Here is a 7905-nt window from a genome sequence, read left to right as displayed (position 1 = left end):
ATCTACTGATAGTGAATCATTCCAGCTATTGTATGTGCAAAAAAATTTTTTTTTCATTTTGCCTTAATTATTGGAAAATACCTGCATATTTTTTTTCATTCAGTACTGTAAGGATGTTTCTCCACTGTCTTCTGGCTTGCATTGTTTCTGATAAGAAGCCTTCTGTCATTCTTATCTTTGTTCCTCTGTTCCTCTTTTTTTGTTTTTTGTTTTTCCTAATTTCTTTTAAGATTTTCTCTTTAACTGGTTTTGAGCAGTTTGATTATGGTAGGCCTTGGTATAATTTTCATCATATTTCTTGTGCTTGAGGTTCACTGAACTTCTTGGTTATGTGAATTTATAATTTTCATTAAATTATGGTAATCTTTGGCTATTATTTCTTCAATTTTTCTTTTTCTTTTCCTGTTTCTCTTTCCTCTGGATTCCAATTAAATGCATTCTAGTCTGATTTTATGTTTTTATGTTTCCTCACAGCTCATCAATACACTGTTCATTAATTTTCAGTATTTTTCCTTCCGTGTTTTATTTTGTATCGTTTCAATTGTGTCTTCAAGAGCACTAATCATTCTTCTACACTTTCTTAATCTATGAATTCTATCCATTGAATTTGTTATTTGAGATATTGAATTTTTCATCTCTGAATGATTAATTTTTTGTGCTCGCTTCAGCAGCACATACAGTAAAATTGGAACGATACAGAGATTAGCATGGCCCCTGTGCAAGGATGACACGTAAATGATTAATTTTTTATATGCTGTATCTTACCATGCTTACTTTACTCAATCTTCTAGAACATTTGAAATATATTTATAACAGTTGCTTTGTTGTCATTGTCTGCTAATTCAATCCTCTTTGTCATTTCTGGGTCTGTCTATATTGATTGATTTTTCTTTCATTATGATTTAATATTTTCCTGCTTTGTTGAATACCTGGTAATTTTTTAATGGATACCAGGCATTGTAAATTTTGCTTTGTAAGGTGATGGAGTTTAATGTTGTCTTAAGTATTTTGCTTTTTTATGGAATGCAGAAATTAAGTCACTTGGAAACAGTTTGGTCCATTTAAACTGTTAGGCAGTTTCTCCATGGCTAATTGGGTTTCCCTGGTAGCTCAGTGGTAAAGAATCTGTCTGCCAATGCAAGAGACATGGATTTGATCCCTAGGTCAGGAAGATCCCCTGGAGAAGGAAATGGCAACCCACTCCAGTATTCTTGCCTAGTAAATCCCATGGACAGAGGAGCCTGGTAGGCTACAGTGCATGGGACTGCAAAGAGTTGGACATGCTGCTGCTGCTGCTAAGTCGCTTCAGTCGTGTCCGACTCTGTGCAACCCCATAGACAGCAGTCTGGACATGGCTTAGTGACTAAACAACAAGAACTATGGCTTGTTTGGCCCTATCTTGAAGTAATACTCTTCTGAGGACTCTACTTGATGCTCCATGTCTTAGGAAGTGGGAATACAAACTATTCTTATCCCTGTGTGAGCTCCAAAAACTATTACATCTGATCCTTCTGATGATTCTTTTCCATGCCTTGCATAGATTTTCACATGCTTTTTCTAGTCATTTCACAGAAGAAAACTCATTAGGTACTCTTTGCAGGTCTCTGGAGTTTTCTTTGTGCAGCTTTATTATTTGTTTTCCTGACTTTTGTCTTTTCAATTCTAGCTACCAAAACATATATATTCTACCTACCATATACCTCTTGAATTCTGAACTGTCTTTTAAACTCAGGAGGTTTGCCAGACTTTGTTAATACCATTCAATCAACTGGGGCAATTATAGATGCTTTACATGAAATGTTTGTATGTTGAAACTGTAGTGCTTAATGCGGCAGTATTTGGAGATGGAGTCTTTGGAAGGTATTTAGGTTTAGATGAGGTCAGGAGAGTAGAGCTCCCTTGATGGTATTAGTGACCTTATTGAGAAGAGGAAGAGATAGTGCTCTCTCTCCCTCTGTCTGCCATGTGAGAGCATAGCATGAAAGTGACTGCAAGCCAGGAAAGAGGGCTCTTATCAGAACTCAACCATGCTGGACCCTGATCTGAGACTTCCAACGTCCAGAACTGTGAGAAATACATTTCTGTCCCTTAAATCACTCAATCTGTGGTATTTTGTTATAGCAGCTCAAGCTGACTAATACAGTTGGTCTTGCCTTATTTTCCTTTTTTTGGGGAACAGTGGCCATCTTACCTATTGTCCAATGTGTAAAAAATATTTTTTTTCTGTATTTTGTGTATTTTTAAAATTGTTTTAAGACAGGAAGATAAATATGTTCCCAGTTACTCCTTCATGGATGGATGCAGACATCTCTTTAAATTATATTTTTGCTGAGCAAATGCAAATTCATTGTAATAAAAACTTGTGTTGAACTATGATCTACAGAAACCTAATATTAATTATGAAGAAATCTAAGATATTGTAAGCTTTCAGATCTGACATCTTTTTCTCTTCCTCAACTTATATTGATTTGAATGGCATGAGGTTAAAAAAAATTAATATCAGTTAATGGAATTAAATATTATTCTTGAACAAAATTCATTCTTCCTCCTATTTAGTATGCAAATTGAAGATTTTTGAAAATTCCTGAAATACCGAGGGGTCTTGTTATGACCTATGCAAAAATTAGAGAACAGCAAAATATTGCTTAATTCCCATGGCATGAAAGATACCATGAAGTCAGTAAATTCCTTTAACATTTTGGTAAATAGATTCATTTGTTATTTTGTTGCTCATTGGATCCTAGAGATCAGACTTTTACCAGAAAATAAGTCCCCGATAGGCGTAATTTTAATCGTAAATAATACATTCCCAGGCCAAACAATAATGACTGTACTATTTTCTGCAATTTAAGATTATCCCTATTTCTTTTCTTTTCTCTGATAGTACAAAAGCAACTATTGTGTTTTATCAAGTTTTCTTTAAGCAAAAGTTCAAGCATCAGAAATAAGGCCATCAGTACGATCCTTCCAGGACAGATTGGAGACGACAGGAAAAAAAATGAGAAGGTTTTTCCTGAAATTGCATTTTCGTTTTTCACCTGGAGAGAAAACATCTTTTAGACCTTGCTTTAGATCTCTGAGAATGATTGTGTATTAGGTCTTCAATGTGTTTTTTAAAACTCCCCTGAAGGGGTTTGGGTGAGAGTAAGCAATCTGATAGAATTCTTATGCATTCACATCCCAGATTTTACCTAACTTTAGAAGCCTGTCTTTCTGACACCTTTCACAACTCTTAAAACAACTTACGATCTGAGAGATGATGAAAAGAAGCAACTGTGCAGACAGAGGCTTTGGGCTTCAGGCATTGGCTGGCTGCTTTCAGTGTCCTCTTTCAGTTTTGCCACCTTTCAGGGTTTTGTTTGGTATTCGATACAGCTTTTCAGAGACTTAATAGCCTTTCAGTAACCAGTGTAAGAAAAGGAACTGTGGCCAGGATTGACTGTGTTTGTGCTGGCTGGACTCAAAGGCACATGAAACCTCCTGCCTTACCTAGCACTTTAACCCTTTGTAGTAAAAATACCATGACCTCTTCTGACAAATCAAACTAACCTATATAACCAGTTCTAGATAAAGGGAGACAGATGTATTTGTAGCCCGTTGTGACCATTGTCACATTTCTTTTTGAACGTTGGTATTTGGAGAAAGTTGAGAGAATCCAGAGGAATTGGAAATCACAGTGTCTAAATTCAAAAGGAGCTACCACTTTGATGTTTTAATTTCATCCCTCCCTGAGTTCCAGGGTTCTTGATCTAGATCTCATTTAGCCACGTTAATACTTTTCCCTTTTCTCCAGACCTCATGGATACAACAGCCTTGCTTTCTAACAGCTCTCCCAACATTTTTTCCCCCCCAATCTCACTAGGAACACCAAATGATAAATTGAGAGAGGCTAGCTAAATTTTCTCTTCCTTTCTTTGGTAGGAAATGAAATGTCAGCTACCTAGGACAGATTTTGGTAATAGTTTTTCATATGCCTTAAGGAAATGGCAACCCACTCTAGTACTCTTGCCTGGAAAATCCCATGGATGGAGGAGCCTGGTAGGCTATAGTCTATGGGGTCGCAAAGAGTAGGACATGACTGAGGGACTTCACTCACTTATCTATTTTACATATTGAGATTTGATGGCTTGTTCTGATGTACCTGATTTGACACATGCATGTTGCTGTGATAAATATTGAGCAATATGTGAGCATATGACTTATGTTGAGTAGCATTCCTTTTTCAGTGATAATTCCATATGGTACCCAGTGGCATCAAGTTCATATACAGTGGTCCACAGTGTCTAATTTCTATAGAAAACCACAAGGATATCTTAAAATGAAGGAAAACCTGCATTGATGGGGCAGAAAATATTGTGTGGAAAAAGGAGACAAATCTTTCAATGATTATGCTGTAATTCACACTTCTTATGAGTAGGTTCCTGAGTTCAATAAGTACGGCAATGTATGGGTAATTGACTTCTTGAAGAGTGCAAATTAATAGCCATACAGGGTACGTGGAAAACATTAAAACTCAGCAACATGAAGGAGATTAAAATATAGCATTAAAACAGGCGAATAGTCCTGTTTGAGAAAGTAATCATTGTAGAAGACAGAAATAAACAATGTGAATTTTCACAGGAGCCTCTTAATATCCCCACTGAAAAAAGACCCTGTTGACCTTCAAGAAAAATTTTCCTGATGAATGATTAACCATTTGGCATCACGAACACGAATACATGCTCAAGAATTTTTGTTGGGATGAAGAATGTACACACATTACTACTTAGGTAAATGAGAGCATTTAGTTTTCTTGATTTTGTAAAATGAAATAAATCTCTCCTATGGGAGCCTATTTCACTGGGTAGCAGGGTGCTTGTGTTTATGTGTGTAGGGGTTTAGGGGGCCATATATTTATTAGAGAGCTTGGGAGAAAATCTGAAATCTACCAGTTGGTGATAGTATTTCAATCTCTTCCAATTTAAATGTCCCTTTTGGATTTTTTATTATGTTGGCTACACTCACTCCTTCAAATTTCCTTTCTCTTTTGCTGCTTTCCTCCAAGTTGCTGTCTGCAAACTGAAAGGAGGTCTAGGTTACTCTGTGCTATTAGAGAAAAGAGTGGTCTGATATCTATAAGTCATCCCATGACTTCTTACTGATTTTGGCTGTGTTGTTGTTCCAGTCTCCTGCTGATCTTCTCTAGCCTTTTGAGACACGGTGATGCATCTGAATGGGGCCTGTGGTTGCAACCATTTGCCTCCATTTACAGTGAGACTGCTCACTGTGGACTCTGTTCCAGCCCCAGGCCTTTGCGCACCTCTTCTGCTTCTGTTTCCTCAGTGGGACTTAAGACCCTTTCTGGATCATCCTCATTTTATACAGGGGCTGAGAAATCCAAGGGTGCTATTTCAAACTCATATGCTCAGCATACTATGTCAGTCTTCAGTGAACTATGTTTTGCAGTGTATTGAATGTAATTGGTTTCTAGAGTCTTAAAACCTCCTCTGAGCAGAACTGGTGAATCCTGCCTTCTCCCAGGGCTGAGGATTTCCTACAGCTGCTGTGGCACTTCCATCCCTCTCTCCCTATGGCTCCATTCTAATGAGAGGATAGGAGGACCTGTGCATGAGACCTCTTTACTCTCCCTCTCTCTTCCCATTTCTCCAAGGCCAATGAGATTATTTTTCTTCTTCTTTCTCTCTGGCTAAGACGTCTATGTCTTCTACTTCCGCCTAGGTCCTACTTTGCTTAGGTCCTCAATGGTAAAGGCATCTTGGAACTGCTGCCTTCCTAATAGAGAAAGATTTAAAAATAATATCCCTGTTACTCATGGGATGCATGGCTTAGGAGAACAAAAAGTCTGGATTAAGAGTCCTTTCTGAAACAAGGCAGAGAAAAAGTAAATAAATATCTGGCCAATACAGGACTCTTTCCTACAGTATACTGGACGGGGGCATGTGGTTTTTACCTGTGTCTCTCTTGTGACCAGTTCCTTGCTCCATGCCTCAGTCCATTGCAGAGTTGCACAGTTATATTTATTCTCCTGCATTCTGTGACCATAATAAGTTGTAAAGTACTTGAGAACAGGGACTTTAACTAGTTTTTCTTTGCATACTCCACAGGTCCAAAATAACCCTTCATATGTAGACTGCTATCAGTAGTCAATATTTGCTGAAATAATGAGTGAATTCTGTTGAGGCACATTCTGCCACTATAATTCTTATTTCTTGCTCTGTTCTGCTCCTCAGTGCTACAGTATGACAGTCCTTTAGTGTGACAACAAAGAAAGAAAGAAAGAAGTGAAGTCGCTCAGTCGTGTCTGACTCTTTGCGACTCCACGGACTGTAGCCCACCAGGCTCCTCCGTCCATGGGATTTTCCAGGCAAGAGTACTGGAGTGGGTTGCCATTTCCTTCTCCAGAGGATCTTTCCAACCCAGGGATCGAATCCAGGTCTCCAACATTGTAGGCAGATGCTTTATTGTCTGAGCCACCAGGGAAGCCTGTAGGCAGATACTATGTTTTTTATTTAAGCCTTTTTTGGACAGGCTCACTATTTCTATTTCTTTCAGTTGCCCTCAAGATGATTTCTACACCACTCTGGTCACTTTAATTTGAATTTTTTTAAACAGAAAAGCAGAGCACAGCTCTGTGGTCATATCTAGTGGCATGGTCTATTACCATTAGAGAACATGGCGAGGAGGTTAAAAGAGAAGAGGAAAAAACTTTACATATATATTACAGAAAAAGACTTGGAAAATAAGTTCTCTGGTAAATAAAGAACAGCACGAATTTAAGGCTGAGTTTAGAATATATATTTGGAGATTAATAAAGCACTTGCTATAGCCTCTCATGAAATTTTACTTGCAAATTTGAGCAAAATTGGCTTGGCTAAACACAGAAGCCTATTGTCTCAAAAAAATCACTCCGGAGTCTGTTAACAGAAGGTAATGCAAAATTTCAGGGATTTGGGATTAGGGGAAGATCCAGAAACCACTGGTAGGGTCTGAGAGAAGGTAGAGAAAGTCCTATGTACGGTTATGTGAATGTTTGGAAGGATGAAGTAAAGAGTAAGTATATGCATGTGTGTGCTTAGTCACTTCAGTCGTGTCCGACTCCTTGTGACCCCAAGGACTGTGGCCCACCAGGCTCCTCTGTCCTTGGGATTTTCCAGGCAAGAATACTGGAGAGTGTGTTGCTATTTCCTACTCCAGCGGATCTTACTGACCCAAGGATTGAACGTATGTCCCTTACTTCTCCTGCACTGGTAGGTGGGTTTTTTACTACTTGTACCACCTGGGAAGCATGGAATAACCGCTTTTTAAAAGTTCAGAGCTGCAACCATGAGCAAACACTGAGGTAAAACAAAAAGGATGCTAATAAGACATAAAAATAGTCAGCCATAAATTCAAATGCACAAAATGTTGATTCAAACTGCCACAGGGTTTTACCAAATGCTATAGTTTTCAGCACTTCTCTGTCTGGTTTGTGTGTAGTTTAATGAAATATCTGTTCAGTGAAGGATATGAGTGTTAGTGTCTAGCACAGGCAGATCTTCAAAGTGATTTTGAAGGCAGAACCTTCAGAATGATTAAAGTCAGACACTTTTTAAATTCACTTATGGTATCTGACCTGGTACCTCTGGTAATCTCAGAACTTTTTCTAAAAGCTTAAAATCAATGGTAATTTTAACAATACTAATGTTTTCTTCATGATCATATTCCTGATGTATTCATATAGTCTCATAAAAATCTTTTTAGCAATGTGGACCTAAAGCTCTGAATACTTCTTTCAGTCCTTATTTATAATGCTTTCCAGGCTCAGCATCAAATGACAGTTGACTTTATATTTATTTGTTCCCAGATGCACTATGGTACTCAAAAATTTTGTATTTCTTTTTCAAAGGTTCTGGCTTCCACTTGTGT

The 7905-nt window shown here is 38.0% G+C and overlaps 1 non-coding gene across 1 annotated transcript; it reads left to right on the top strand.

Annotated features, from left to right (window-relative positions):
• Positions 1-655: 655 nt before the first annotated feature.
• On the top strand, positions 656-759 carry LOC114118615 (U6 spliceosomal RNA). The gene has a single exon (XR_003591853.2). It is a non-coding gene; the product is annotated as a U6 spliceosomal RNA (small nuclear RNA).
• Positions 760-7905: the final 7146 nt, after the last annotated feature.

Source organism: Ovis aries, chromosome 15, assembly GCF_016772045.2.
Source record: "Ovis aries strain OAR_USU_Benz2616 breed Rambouillet chromosome 15, ARS-UI_Ramb_v3.0, whole genome shotgun sequence".
Classification (NCBI taxonomy): domain Eukaryota; kingdom Metazoa; phylum Chordata; class Mammalia; order Artiodactyla; family Bovidae; genus Ovis; species Ovis aries.
The sequence above is the reverse complement of the archived record's forward strand: the minus strand, read 5'-3'. Positions and strand labels throughout refer to the sequence as shown.